Source organism: Vanessa tameamea, chromosome 16 (assembly GCF_037043105.1).
Source record: "Vanessa tameamea isolate UH-Manoa-2023 chromosome 16, ilVanTame1 primary haplotype, whole genome shotgun sequence".
In the NCBI taxonomy this organism is placed as follows: domain Eukaryota; kingdom Metazoa; phylum Arthropoda; class Insecta; order Lepidoptera; family Nymphalidae; genus Vanessa; species Vanessa tameamea.
In genome coordinates, this window is record NC_087324.1 from 8,027,730 (window position 1) to 8,043,737 (window position 16,008).

Below are 16,008 nucleotides of genomic sequence, written 5' to 3' on the forward strand. Positions count from 1 at the left end.
TTTTAAAAATTGGTTTTGATAAATAATAATTAATTTATGATTTAACATTTTATATTTATGATTAATTTATATTGAGTTTATTGTAGTTTAAATTTATAATATGTTTCCACGTACATAAACTAGTCAAAAACCTGATTACGATTTTGAATGACTCATTTTAATGATTATTGAACTGAAGATTTTCATATTTGTTTCATGCGTTGAGTCATAAATTAATAAACTTCTTGCCAAAGGTTGATTGCGCCAAATACTATATATGAGATAATTATCACTAGCGTAGATCTATCTAAATATAGCATTATAATAATACTCAAGAAAATGCACTAATTCAATTCGATAAAAAATATTTGTCATCGTATTGTCATATATGAAAGTAAGTGGCCGATAAAGTTGACTCTACACTAAAAAACTGTTTTATCAAATAGCGTACATATAACGTGCTAGAATCAGGAAAGAGTAGTCCCTTTTTTATGTTACACTACCACCCATAGACAATGGCGCTGTAAGTATTAACCATTCCTTATATCAATGCGCCACCAACCTTGGGAACTAAGCTGTTATATCCCTTGTACCTGTAGTTACGCTGGCTTACTCACCCTTCAAACCGGAACACAACAATACTGAGTAATGTTATTTGGCAGTAGAATATCTGATGGTACCTGTGGCTACCTAGACGGGCTTGCACAATGCCCTACCACCCAGTGATTCAAAAAGCTATTTTCAGACCTTTGGCTAAGATTATGAAATCTATTCTAATATTATAAATTAAAAAGTAACTCTGTCTGTTACCTCTTCAAGCTTAAACTGAACCGATTTATATGAAATTTGATATGTATATAATTTGAGTCCCGGAGTAGGATAGTGGCTACTTTTTTAATTCAGCCCTCGAGGTAATAAAGTTTGTGAGGTAACTGTTTGCGTACTAAAGGTAAAGTTTTATAAATTTGAATTTAAATTAAAAAGGATGTAATTCTGTATCAAAACTCCGTGCGTTTATAAAACCAAATATAGCTAACAGACAGTTTCTATACTGGTTGAACTAAGAGGAAACATAAAAGCAGTTTAAAATAAGTAAATAAACAAACAAACAAATCCGCAGTAGCTGAACACCTGATAAAACTCACTACAAGCCATTCCATGTGAGTTATTTCCATGACCCAAAGATTTTTTCGATCGATTGTAAATAAGACATGAAGACGAATATACAATTGTTCAGTTGACTTCAAAAGGCACGCAGAGCTCTCAGTAAGCTCGAAACCATGTCAGGTCCAACAGTAACAGCCTGTAAATTTCAGTTTCAATTTCAGATTCACAAGTGGCAGAATTTCTTTAAAATTAGACATGCAGGTTTCCTCACGATGTTTTCCTTCACCGCCGAGCACGATATGAATTATAAATACAATTTAAGCACATGAAAATTCAGTGGTATTTGCCTGGGTTTGAACACGCAATCATCGGTTCAGATGAACGCGTTCTAACCCGTCAGGTCCAATTCTGTCGAAATGTCAGGCAATATAATAAAAAGTTATGATAGCAGTTTAAATCGTATTCCAATAATACACGAACTAATCAGTAATGTTCATCTTGCCAGTGAATTTTGAACTACAACTCGTAGTTAAATAAATTTAGTTTGAAATTTTGCTAACAAATTTGGTACAGATATTAGATTTTATTCACTAGGGCTTAGATTTTATTGAAGGTTTCTTATTTTAACTTGATATTTTATTTTAAAAAGCGTAGTTTGAATAATATTATATGCATTGGTATTGTTCGTTATATTTATGGAAAGTAATAATAATAATATTTTTTGATTATATTCTTGTAGGCAAACATGCTGTCCGTAGTCGTATCAATATTAACGCCGAACAATTCTTTCCATTCGAACATTTTTATTTAATGAACATCTCGCGGGAAATCAACATCTGCTGCGTTCGTTTACAGAAAATTGAAAACTGGAATTTTTGAAATTCAAAGTTCAATTTAATGAACAACATCGTCCATTAAAAACGTCCGAGACTATTTCAGGCTCAATGAGATATATTTTATGATACATTGGCAAGTTTATTGACAACGTTATTCACGTGGATCTGGATTCAAGAATCCCTGTTCAGGGGGAGAGAAGGGGGAAACACAACAGCGAGCGCGCAGACGTAAAGGAAGCGTTTTGCGGCGGGCGGACAGTCGCGGCTCTATCGGCCGCCAGCGCGAACCACGTATCCCAACGCGATCAATACAACCACACAGTATTTAAATAAATAAGTCCTTTAAGCTGGAATATAAACAAGTAATAAAACAACTAGTTATCAGACGTGTAATAGTTCAGTGTTTTCGATTTTAACATTCCCTATGCTGATGCGGTCATCACCATAAACATGGCGACCATAGCAAACACATGATCGCCGACAATCACGAATATACATCTGGTTGTGAGTTATTATAGTTTGGATAATTTATGCCTCTGTGTCTGTAGGTAACGGTGTTTTATCGTAGCGTTACGTAAATGTCTCGCGGCAACATGTTTAAAATCGATACATTTATTTACCCCAATTTCTCGCGGTGTCCGGGACGTTTCAGAAATATACAGTAGTCCTTGGTCGATATAACGATAAAATTTGATATTTTGATTTTATTTAAAACTAAATTAACAAAAAAATATATTGATTACTAATTATGTTCTATGTACGAAAATGTGTGTCTTACGTCGTATATCTAAGTACGATCATTGTTTTGATCATATAGCACAGCTGTGAGCTTGGAAAATAATTTTATCATTATATAACGCAATCCTTGTCGTGACGTAACTGAACAGCTTACATGATCCTATTTTCGGTTAGTTTGTTGATCAGCGGTGATCTAATTAGGAATAGCTATAAAACCGGACGAATAACCAAGTTGCGTCCATTCAAAACTTAGAGATATTTTATTTATTCCTATTTCGATATCTGTCTTATAATACTACATACTAATCTTAAATAAATATTAGTATTATAAGATTAGTATCTTATAATACTAATATTTATTTAATAGACTTTACCCAGTACTTGTATAGACAAGGTTAAGATTTGTATCCTGCGGCAACTTTAACCTTCAACCGTTAATCAAACAATATGTGACATAGGGTACCTATCAAGCGGTAGATTTTTGCCGCATTCTTTAAGCGTTAAGTCCTTCTAATACGATCAGCTTTAATGTACATCTGAAAAGCCTCGAAGACAAGTCAATAGCTTGTTATGTTATTTAACCTTACGTTTCTTAAGCACAAGTACTACAATTTATTACGAATTAGGCAATATTTCATATCAAATACAATAACAATACAATTGAAATATATGTTGGAAACTAAGAATCAGTTGAATATATAATGATTTTTAAAACGAAATATGATTGTATATGTATATATACCATATCTGTTTTAGTTATATACCATTATAAATACAGTAATAATTTGTAACATATCTGAAAATAAAAGAATAAGCAAGATCGGGTGGCAAAGTTGTATAATTGTGATCCGTCTTCTTTGATAGATATACGCATTAATATAGTTCGTGAAGTATAAAAATATTGTTAAGCTCTAAAAGTATCAAATAGCTAAGGATATAACTTTTATTTTACTTTCAATGTTTTTAAAATATTCTCGAAGCATCGAAACTTGTAATTAAAATTGCAAAATACGATAAAAGTTTATTTTATAAACATATATGTTTATTTTTGTGTTGTGTATTATATATACTATACGTATATCATATCTGAATAAAAACATACTATTTTAGTGTCGGTCAAATAATCTAGATATTTATTAAAATGTATATATTATTAAATATTCAGTCGTGTGTTTTTTAAAACCATTTTCGAAAAAATTACTCTAATTTTTTTCCAATATTTATATTAGAATATAGCTTTTCAACCGCTACATATAAGTTTAACGTGTGTATATGTGTATCGTTAACGTTACTCTCAAACGGATGTACCGATTTTCATTTTGTTTTTTATGACTGGAAACATTCTTAGCTATGATTAAAGAAACAAGAAACTTCGACAGTCTGCGGTTTGATCGATTAAAAAATTTAGTAACTGTGTCTCTGTATGTATGTGTATCTTTGTCCTGTGATAACAATGACATTACAATAATGTGGTAGCCCTGACGTGACCCTGAAATTTAGAATCAGCAGGATACCCAATTCCTCATCGTCTTACAGATCATTGGAATAGTCTTAGTGAATAGGACATAATATTTCTTAGAGGATTTAATTTAAGTTTCATATTATTTATCCATAATTATATTCATTGATTATCCATTCATGTTAGGTTTTATATTTCTGTAAAATCATAGTGTATAGAAGTTCGTTAATGTTGTACAAACATGAATTTTCACTACGAAACAACATTATATAATTCGTAAAAAATATTAATAAATACTAATATCATAACTAATAATAATAATAAATGAAATCAAGTAGCGACAAATTATAAATACGTATAAATGCTATTTTATTTTTGATTATTGAATATAAATTGACCAAAAGTGAATTGGAGAAGCGTGGTGGTATAAGCCTTCTATTTAAAAGGAGGGACGGCCATAGCCCAGCGAAGTAGGACATTTAAAATCAGCTTTTACTTTTAAATAAAAATAAATTGTAATTTATTTGTGATAAATTGACTTGTATTTACAAAAAGCATTTATCCATTGTCTTTGCATGATTATTGAGATGTTTTTTACACACACATAACACAACTTTTCCATGTAAATCATTTATGTAATACTCTTCGCATAGAAAATCTTCATAATCCATTAAATTTTCGATCGAATTCTATAGTAACAATGAGAATCGCGCTTTATGTCTTTGTTGTCTTATAAGTGTCACAGGGTTTTTTATATGACTTCAATGAAAATAGGAAAAATCAAGAGTAAAAAATGCCGAAAAAGAAAGCTTTAGAAAACGCAGTATTTAAAATATACAACAGACTTCGCTTAAAACTTTTTTTTTAAAACAACGATTATTTCAGGACGTATAAACAACTTTTCATCGTAAACTCGTAGACTGTTAAATAACACGGTCGAGTAAATATTTTCATGTTTACCTTTTTAACATTCCACTAAGTAAATACGTATGGTATGAAGGTCGACTAAGGAAATAAATAAAGTCGTTGGAAATCGCCAGACGATTAACGTAACAACAGCGAATGCTATGCAGACTTCAATGTGTAGCGCTTTGACTTGATTGAATTTCAAAACGCAAAACGTATTTGAGTAATGAAACTTAAAACAAGTTTCAGTATAAAAACTATTTTATTTAAATGAAGAACATAGTCTTAATTAAAAACATTTGAAACTGCAAAATGCCTGTTATATTTGTTTAATTAAGGAACACAATAACTCCTTCTGCTCATTTATTGATATGTCTAATTTTCGGCCGCGGCTTCACTCTAGTTTTAGGGGTTGGTCGTCAGGTATTAGGTAAACCTGGTAGGTAGGTAGCCTTTGCCCTCCCTTGGATTTCAGCTTGCTCCATACCAAATTTTATCAAATTCGGTTTGGCCGTGAAAGAGCAACATAAAGACAGATAGACCGACAGAGTTACATTCCCATTCATAATATTAGTATAGATTAAAAAAATATATATGTACGTATTTAGTTTGTAATATGAACCAGCATTCAAAGTGTGTACAAAATTTCAGTGCAATCAGATAAAAAATATTTATCAGTGAGTTAAAAAACACGAAAAAGTGTTTCATTTGTATTTTTAAATCAGCTCCTGGTCAGCGGTGCAGGAATTCGTTGTGAGAAAATCTGCATGCGTCATATAACATATTACTATACTCGTAAATTGTAGATATGTCAACATGTACTGCATTAGCGCAGAAATACGCTTTAAAACAGAAGTTATTTTGCCCAGCAATGAAACATATAAAGTCTTTATTGTACAAAATTACTATAAAACTAAACTTTTATTTTAGTGTAATAATAGTTAACTGTTCCATTTTAAAAACGGGGTTCTAGTCTATTTAGTTTTATGTTTCTAATATGGGAGGGAGATAGCTATCTTTAAACTCCTTTGCACATTTTGCTGTAATCCCGTAGGATTAGCTATGCTTTACAAAACAGATAAAACTAAGCTAGACTAGTGTACTTAACAATAAGTCTGGACACCACCGGGTCAATGCACTGTTTTAAAGACTACAAAACTTAGGTTGGCTGCATGAATACAAATACTTCTTAATAACAATTTGCATCTTTATAGCTATAATAATAAGAGATAAAGTATTATTTAGATATTAATTTATTAGATTTCGCTAGATTTATAATATAGTTATTTGCAAAAAATACGGTATACTGTCTGGAGTTATTTGAGACACAATACGAAAATAATATTAATATATTATGGCCGGTTATAAAAATGCGGTGATGTTTAAAGTACATTTGAAAGAATGCTTTGCAGTGACATGTTTTGAAGAAATCACACCTTATTTTGGGCAGGAATAAATTTGTTGGATTATGTCGCATTAGAGATCATTCTGTATAAACGGTACACTGACTAGACATCGATTCATAACGGAAGTTTCGATTCCTCATACATAATCAACATCGACGAAAATTCAGTATTAATAGACAACATAGCTCGAACCCACAAGTCTGGCGATATCGAAGTGTATATGCTAGGGGTACCAATTTGTCGTTTGAAATGACTAGGTCGAAGTTTCGACCGCAACCTCATCATGTCTAGAATGTTCTGAAGCGACGAGATGATTGAGATCAGTGCACTCGGCTCCGCAGACCATTAGAGAGCTGATGAATGTAATTGCCACGGACTGCGAACGTATTCCGCAAAAACCATAAAGGATATACTCACTAATAAGTTCAGACGAACGTGAACTGTGATTTTATCAAAATTAGTCCTCTTATCTTAGTTCACATTTGTCTCCATAATAAACTTTTTTCAGCTTTTACCTTTTTACCGAAAAATCTAAAATTAAAACTCTTTTAAATTTTCTTTAGCACTACACTAGCAGCGCTTAGAACTCTACTGAATTTAATTAAAATGATAAAATTTATGAAAAACTTTAATTTACAAAATTCTGAGGATAAAATTAAAATTAATTACAAAACTAATAATACCAATAAGATTGTTGTTTTTGTTGTTTGTTTGCCACACAGTCTATTTATGTTATATATAAAATTACTGGTATTATCAACGTGTACAAACAGTCCGCAATCTGACACAGTCGGTTGGGCAAATGGAAAACACGAGCATATGCATTGGAGTCTATTTTTAAACGTTCAACAGAATGAGTTTCCACTCATTGTATGAGAATCATTTTTCTTATGAACCATTCCAGCTTGTTTTATATAAGAAAGGCCCTATTTTCTTCATTATCGGTTTTTAAATCAGAGTCTATTATGGAATGAAACATTTCAGTCATTTTTTTATTTCAGAAATCTCTTAAAATAATAGAATAAAATTTTAAGTTCTTAATTAATAATTCTTATATCCATTTCCACTATAATTAAATTCTAAAAATATTGAGTTTCAACTAATAGTTAAGCAACAATGGTTATTTGTTTTATAAAACATCTAGAAAAACGATTAATTTTAAATTTACCAATTTATTTATCGTTTTTTTTTGTTTTGAAATAAGATATTACATTCAAAATAATATCGATTTAACTTTAATATCGATCTTATTTCGTCTTTAAATTTCTTTTCTTTTTTATCAACTATCACTATATCGGAAACATTCACGTGTGTGTCGACAACATATATACAAAATTTCCAAAAACTCCTAATACGACACGGTACAATACATAATTATATGTATGATTAAATTACAAATGCATTAAATACGATCAGAAACCAGCATTCATTTTGATATCAGTTAAATTAATATGTTAAGTATTAAAAATATAATGGTGACGGAATACATTAATTATAATTGACCAATTAATTAAATAATATATCAGTTAATCCTGAGATCTGAGACAGATCAGTTGACCTGTTAGATCTGCAAGCATAAATTTATTTTTATTACCATTTAATCTATAGTTTGAATTCAAAATTTCTACAGTTTCAGAATTGTGCGGATTGGCAAGCATGACAACAAAAGTTCAAATCTATTGTCCTTTGACGTTCATATATATATAAAATAATAGATCGGATAGAACATAAACATCTTTGCCATTGAATTGACGTGATATCATTGGTCACGATCAATTTTGAATAATATGGTATTCAATATGGATACATGGAAAATGATGGCGGTGAATGTCGGCGAAGTTCTTATCGGAACATTAGAAGTAAAATTAATGTCTAAAAAGTATGTATTACAATCTTTGGTACGAGAAGATTCTAATTGCAAAGCGTATGACAAAAGAGTATAATTCAATTAATATATATAACGGGGCGCGGTTACTTTGGTTGTTGATTTGGATAATTAATGAATCGAGTAGTTGGTAATAATGTTTGATGGCTGATTTACTTTTAAGAACGGGTCACCCCGAATGGAGTTGTAAGTGTTATGGCAACGCGAGTTGTTATGTTTTGACAGGCTACTCGAATGCGATGGTTGCTTGCAAACCTATTTGCTCTTAATCGAGATGAATTATTGTAATCTTTTGATATTATTGTGGTGTACGATTATTGAATCAATTAATACAATGATTAGATGTTATTAAATATGTTTTATTTTGTGAATATCTCCATTGCACGCCCACATAGTCTTCCAAATGTCGGATCAATCCCCGAACCCAACTGTTCGGCATCCTGCTACTCCGACATAAATATCCTGCTTTTTAAATTTTAATATAATCATGTATTTAGTAATTTGCATTATTTATTAATGTTTTTTTGACATGAGATTTAATTTTATTAATAGGCCAAGTTATATGGAATCTTATTATAAAAAAGAATACCGTGCCCCAGGAAGCATGTTACCTATTGACTTTGCGAAGTCAGAAACTAGACGTTATAAGTTTACCACCTTTTCTCTTCGTGTGTAAACAATGATTGTCTTTGTTTGTTGTAAAAGATCTATATTATTGTGAACATTTGTATATAATATCGTTGTAAGCATATTGTGAAGCAACTGTGACTTCACTAAAAACATCCCGAATGGAGCCTCAAGTTTTAAAACTATAAATAGATCAGACAGCTATTTTTTACAGAATGTCAACAGTTTTAATATCTGTACCCCAAAGCAAAATTCTGTAAGACATAATACTATGAATATATCCAAAGTACTTTAATTACTATAAATAATAAAGTAATTTAAACATCAGGTAGTTGTCTAACTTTTCTAACTGCGTATGCTTTGTAACTGAGACTCTGTTGTAGGCGATAAATGATTCAGCTGAAGTTTCGAGTTGAAAGTGATTCCTAGTAATATTGTATAAAGTTAGCTTTAAATTTTGCTTTCTTACTTAATAGGTAAAGCAAACAGTACGCATTTTGCCTTTTATGACATTTAGAACTAAATTATTTATCATTGTAATTGCATTATTTACATTAACAGCCTGTAAATTTCCCACTACTGGGCTAAGGCCTTCTCTCCTTTTGAGGAGAAGGTTTGGAGCATATTCCACCACGTTGCTCGAATGCATGCAATGCTTCAGGCATGCATGCATGCAATTGCATTGTTTACATCGTCATAATTAGCTTATTTCCTGACAACTTAAAAAAGTAATAAGCAATCAATTCAATGCCTTTAACATAAAAAAGGAAGACCTTCCTTCCTTATTTATGTAACAAAAACAAAAATTGATCCAAAATTGGTCCTTGTCGAAGATCTATTCTTAATACAGATCCAGAGGACTTAATTCCATTAATAGAACAATGAAACCTGTTGAATTCTTTGACTCAAATATGAAGCAGAGTTTTACCATTAACACGGTAATGTTTTAGCTTTTACAAGAAAGTTTCGTGCTCGTTTAAACGCATTGGATAAATTGCAGAATACGCCAATAGGAGTCTGTGATTTCTCCCGCGCATCACATATACTATACGTCTAAGTAGTGCAATTCCAGCATCAATTGTAGACCCCTAGTCAAACCGAATAGTTCTCTATAATATAACCTTCAAAATATAATATCTGTTTTCTTTGTAAGCATGTATATCTTTTTTGATTACGGTGAGAAGTACCTCGAGTACTTCAAACGGATACAATAATTATACTGTATCATGATATGATACTATTAAATTATACTGATACAAAATCACTAAAAAGGTTGGTTTATGATAATTTGAAATCCTATTTGTTCATTAGATATGTATCGATAACACGGAGATAATTTACGCTACGGTTTTAGATTATATTATGACTAGCTGAACCAGCGGTTATAACCCGCGCGTAATTTTTAAAACTACCTATAGAACAAAAACCGTTACCCTCATTTTATCTTTTTAGGGGTAAATTAAAAAAGTAGTCTAAGTTCTTTCCCGTGACCAAAACTATCGCCATACTAAATTTCATATAAATAGGTTCAGCGGTTTAAACATTAAAAGGTAACAACAGTGTTACTATCGCATTATTAATATTAGTATTATTTTGTTTAAAAACTTAAAAATAAATTGAAAATAAACTACGATCTCAGACTACGAGTAACTGTATTTCATACAAATTTAATAGAATATACAACATTAATTACGTGTGCTACGGAAGAGTCGGTATTGATTTTATGTATGCCGTTTTAACCGTCTGATTATGAGTTTCAGTTCAAAAGAATGTAATTATCCGTCAAGTTTAGCCACGAGCAAGAATAGATTGGATGGTCAGTCTTTAAAATTACGAGGAATGCAATTATGACAAGATTGTTTTCCGTTTGAAAGCTTTTGCCTTTGTCCCTTAGCTTCTTCCGGACTGGACGAAGTTAGGCCGGGTACGGCCTTTCCTCATTACCCAGGCATTTCCTCACTGAAAGTCACAACTATCAGATCATTGTGTCTTGAAAGGTCAGGGCGTTTTAGGCAACGAAGTGGTCATCATAATAGCAATCATTCCTTTAGTGCTTGTCAATTCTAGGAGTAGTCAAATACAGGTGACGTTATTCTAGCTTTCAATAGCTATAATGATGTACCCAAAGAAGTGCTCGTTTAGTTCATTTTAAATGTTTTAAAGTTTTGACGTATTAAGGTATGTCTTATTTAATTTTTAAACATTTTTATAAACACTAGTTGTCGCCCCGGCTTCGGTCGCGTTTTAGAGGCTAGTCTCAGGTGTTAGGTATAAAAAGGCTTGTGTCCTTCCTTTGGGGTCCAAGCTTGCTAAATACAAAATTAAAACAAATTCGGTTCGGTGGTTCAGCAACAGACAAACATAGGCAGACAGACAGACAAAGTTACTTTCGCATTTATAATATTAGTATAGATTATAATAAATTGGTTTTGAGGTTCTTCAATTTAATAAACATTTTAGTTCAAAGTACAAATGAACGACATAACACGTATCTTTGCTTCATTCTTAAATAAATAAACATATTTATTATATTTTAAAAATAAAGTTATTTAATTATGTATTTTAAGATGGTAATCTAACAAAATATGCAAAAATGTATTTAATTTCAACGCTGGAAAATGGCGCAGAGCGTAACTTCATGTACCCACACTGACAACTTCTATAATAATTTTACTTTTATTATTATTTAATTATAATGATTACAAAGGAGATTTTATTATATTATACAATAAAGGTGAACTGAATATAATAATTTAAGTTATACTGAGTTAATAGACTATATTTTTCATTACGAATGTCCTCTACTTTTACAATATAGGTACATATGTATATTCTTTAAGAAAGTTGGAGTATCGGATCCAAATAGTGTAACATAGTGTAAACATTAAAAAGATTATAAATAGATTAATTCAAATATGTCAAAAGATTTTTTATAAAAATAAGAATAAAAAAGTTTACTTGGTGGTAGGGCTTTGTGCAAGACGGTGACCACTTACCATCAGGTTGCCCCTCCGCCCTTGTGTTATAAAAATAAAATAAAAAAGCTTATATTATGACCTAGCTTACAATAAAATCATAACCCTGTTATATGTGAAGGGAAATTCGTTTTCACCTACTCAAAAAATCTGAATTGAACAATGGAGAAATGCAGCGAGTATTCTTGGTAACAATCTATGCGGTCATGATTTGTGCAGCAGCTTTTTATAATTTTATTTGTATATATATTTGTTCTGGTCCTCGATGTAAAGCAGTGTTAGTAAAAAGACTAATAAAAGAGAAACAAATTTACTAATCAAGTCAACTGTATTTATTTATTTATTTATTATTTATTGCACCCAAACTTAAAACTAAAAATTACAATATTGCAACACAAAGTTGCATGAGGTGCAACAGGCAGTACTACCTATTAATAGATTGTTTTCGATTTTTTAAATACATTTCAATTGTGTTAGTTTTGTTTCATGAATATACTTAAAAAAATTAAATAATGGCAGCTTATTGGAATCATTTATTAGCAGTTTCAGTAATGACTAGCATTTTTATGGTTACTGAAACTGTGTTAATACAAAACAGCTTCTAAAATATTTTCCATCCCTCGTCAAGCCGCAGTCACGTTTAATTACCGCATCAAGTCGTTTATGTGACGTTGGTAATGAATGAGCTACATTGAAACCTCTAAAGCCTCTAAAGCGCACTGTCAGCACGATTTGATCTCTAAAATCATGAAACTAAGAGCGATACTTCTTTAAAACTAATCAACTTATAAGACCATGCTTAAATTTTAAGTATTTTTCTCTAAATTAAACTGTTAGGTATTTAAAGTTCAAGGTCTAAAATTGTTTAAAAATTAATATAAACAACAATGGAGCAATTTTAATAGAATCCACAAAAATAATACGTATACAAAAAATACGTCAATTCAAGATCGTGTTAATTACTTATTTCTTTTAGTTCGTGATTTTATTGTTTTTCCACAATGAGAAACAGACGTTACTGCCAAATAAACATTACAAATAAATTGATGAATAATTCATTTTAAATTGAAAAAATAAAGGGAAAGTTAGGTTAGGTTCATAGTAAGAACATTGTGCTTAATCTAGAAAAACAAATAATGTTTTTGCTGTACTCAATAAAATGTATTCGTTGTATTTCAGAAATAGTTTTAGGTGTTGTGCTTTTTCTTCTCCTTATTATTTCATAATCAATTTATCGGTGCTAATCGACACATTATAGTAATTTTATATGTATATAGCTTATTATTACAAAAAAAGACATTCGTTCTACTGGTTTAATTGTTAGTACTTAACACAAACCTCTAGACGGTACGGTTACGTTGATGTAGGTAAAGGGTTCTAAGGAAGGAAACGGTTGTTAAGCACTTAAGAAGAAACAGTTCCTTTACACGGACATAATATTACGTTAGGCTTAATAATAGAAAAAATCTGTGCAGTAATTTTGATTAAAACCGACATCGTTAATTTTTTTTATTTGTGTTCATGAAACAAAGCTAACACAACTGAAATGTAATTAAAAAAATCGAAAACAATCTACTATACAACGACTGACTTGGAGGATCAGAACAAATATATATACAAATAAAATTATAAAAAGCTGCTGCACAAATCATGACCGCATAGATTGTTACCAAGAATACTCGCTGCATTTCTCCATTGTTCAAATCAGATTTTTTGGGCTTAAAATAAATTATACTATCACTACAATCTAAATTAAATATACAATTATATCAAACACAGGGTTTATTATTCAGTTAAGTATAGGAGGCTGTTGGTTGAAACGACATTTCAACCCGAGTTGGTTGACATAATGTAGTTTTATTCAGCTGTGTCGGAACCATCGGACTTGTAAACCCGCTGGTTTGAAGTTATCGTGCGTATGATTCCAATTTTATACTTTTCAGAACAGATAAATTATTTATTCTTCAATTTTCTCTTAACGTTTTTGATATTTCAGTCACCTTTTATGTCATTTCTATTTTTTTTCTATTCGTTGTATATCTTTTATTATTGTATTTTGTCTTTTGTCTTTGCGCTTTTTTTACGTAGCTCTTTATCTGTTGTAAATTGCATTATGTAAAACTACCATTCTTTAGAAGAAGGTTTTTAACTTATTTAACCAAGGTTATTTTACCTGCCTTCAACCTTACTACTGCATCCCCGTGTGTTGTAGCGTGATGTTATTAAATCTATAAACTTTTGCAATAAATGGGATATCGACCGCCAGAAGTTTTTCAGAGTAATAAATCCTGACATTAACAAGTTATAGATAACCAAAAAGTTCGTATTATATAGAAAATATCAGAGGAAACATTTTACTGTCTTTCTCGAGTACTTCTATATTACTACAAATATTTTTATTTATATTATTTCGGCAAGCCGGAGTCGATATTACCATTAAACAACGTAAAGCTAATCATAGAGTTTGAGTATCGACCTATTTGCTACAATGTATTGAGGGCTAACTACAAATAGGTCATGAGGGTATAAGTATGGTCCGTAATATTCTGAGCTAAATACATGTGTTTCCTTCAGAATGCCTGTTTCATACATTATGCGAGCAATAATTGCCTATTCGATTACAACTAATTTATTCTGCTTTAACATGAAACCAAATATTTCTAGTGATATATATATAAATATATATTTATAGTATAGGTAGGCGGGCTGGCAAATGGGCTATCTGATGGTATGGCGCTGGAAGAAAATTTAAATATTCATCGCAATTGCGCCACCAATCTTGGAACCTGAGGTGTTATGGCTCTTGTGCCTGCCGTTACACTTGCGTACTCATCCTTCAAAACCAAAACAAAAAACTAATCTAAGTAATGTTGCTTGGTGGTAGAATATATACCGTGTATGGTATCTACCCATACCGGCTTGCCAAAGTCCTACCACAAAGGGTATTTTAAATATATTATAAATAATATATAAGCAGAATACTTTTTTAAATAGGCTATATTACTATTATATTTTGTTTACCAGTTATGCTAAATTGTATGTACAATTTAGCATAACTAACTAACATGAATGTACGACGTGTTAACACAAGTAGAAAACCACCCTTCCATCTGTATGTATGTGACACGTCATTAGAGTGGGTAAGCGTATTAATAGTCACGTGTAGTGCGCGCTAGACTTTTCACGTGAATAGTTAATTTCGTACGTCTATCAAATCCGTCTTATTCTGTTACTTATATTTAGATATAATGAAACGTTCAATCGCTTAATAAAGATAATAATTTATAGCTCAACAATAGTAAAGTGTATAAAAGTCTGAGATTTGTCTTAGATCTTTGGTAAAAGTAGGAATAATAGTACTTTCGAGAAGAAGGCCTCACTGCTTAGTATTTTTATAATATAAAATACTGGAACGTTGTTATGAAGGAGTTGTTTTATATAATAATATAATCAAAAGATATTTCAAATTTTGGAATGGTCCTTGTAAACGAATTTACTTTTTTTCAAGAGCGGTTAATATCAGTGACTATAGTACATTGCGCAGATAGTGTACGAGTGTATGAGCAAATATGGTACACTCTCTAGTCTCTTATTTACCGTAAGTGAGCAAATAGGGAGAGAAAGGAAGAATGGGACGGGATATTAAAATGTTGATCGAAAGAGATCACGCTCAGAGCTGACATACTCTATATGCTTTATCGAGGCTCTAGTGGCAATGTAGGTAAGACTGCCAAATGACTAGTTCCGAGTTTCGTCAAAATACCGAATACGCTTTTTATTTAGATCTTGATTTTGGATCCAAGGGTTAGTCTTAGATAAAATCAAAGGTCTAGGTGGTGAACGTCGTCAAAAATGAATTAGTTTTACGATAATGAAATAGTTTAAGGAATGACGAGCGACGTTTATATGTTTTAAGTTAAGTTAAATGAAGGTTTACGTTATTACAAAAAAAAAAAGAAAAACCTTTTTGTAGTGACTTACTAACATTACCACTGATTCTATTAAAAACAAATTAGCGTAAAAAATATATTCAATTCAATCTTTCCAAATCCAATTACTGTAAGCAGTGAAGAGGCGATTATCTAATAAT

At 31.0% G+C, this 16,008-nt stretch overlaps 1 protein-coding gene across 12 annotated transcripts in view; it reads left to right on the forward strand.

Annotated features, from left to right (window-relative positions):
• The first annotated feature begins 2,152 nt into the window (after positions 1–2,152).
• Positions 2,153–16,008, forward strand: part of LOC113402934 (sodium/hydrogen exchanger 3) — a 37,181-nt gene continuing 23,325 nt past the window's right edge. For 6 of the 12 annotated variants that reach the window (XM_026643298.2, XM_026643305.2, XM_026643303.2 and 3 more), the window contains exon 1: positions 2,176–2,426. The gene's annotated coding sequence lies outside the window, so the exon portion shown is untranslated. Of the gene's footprint in view, positions 2,427–16,008 lie in introns of all 12 variants that reach the window. The other 6 variants (XM_026643306.2, XM_026643304.2, XM_026643300.2 and 3 more) reach the window with 5 other exon arrangements.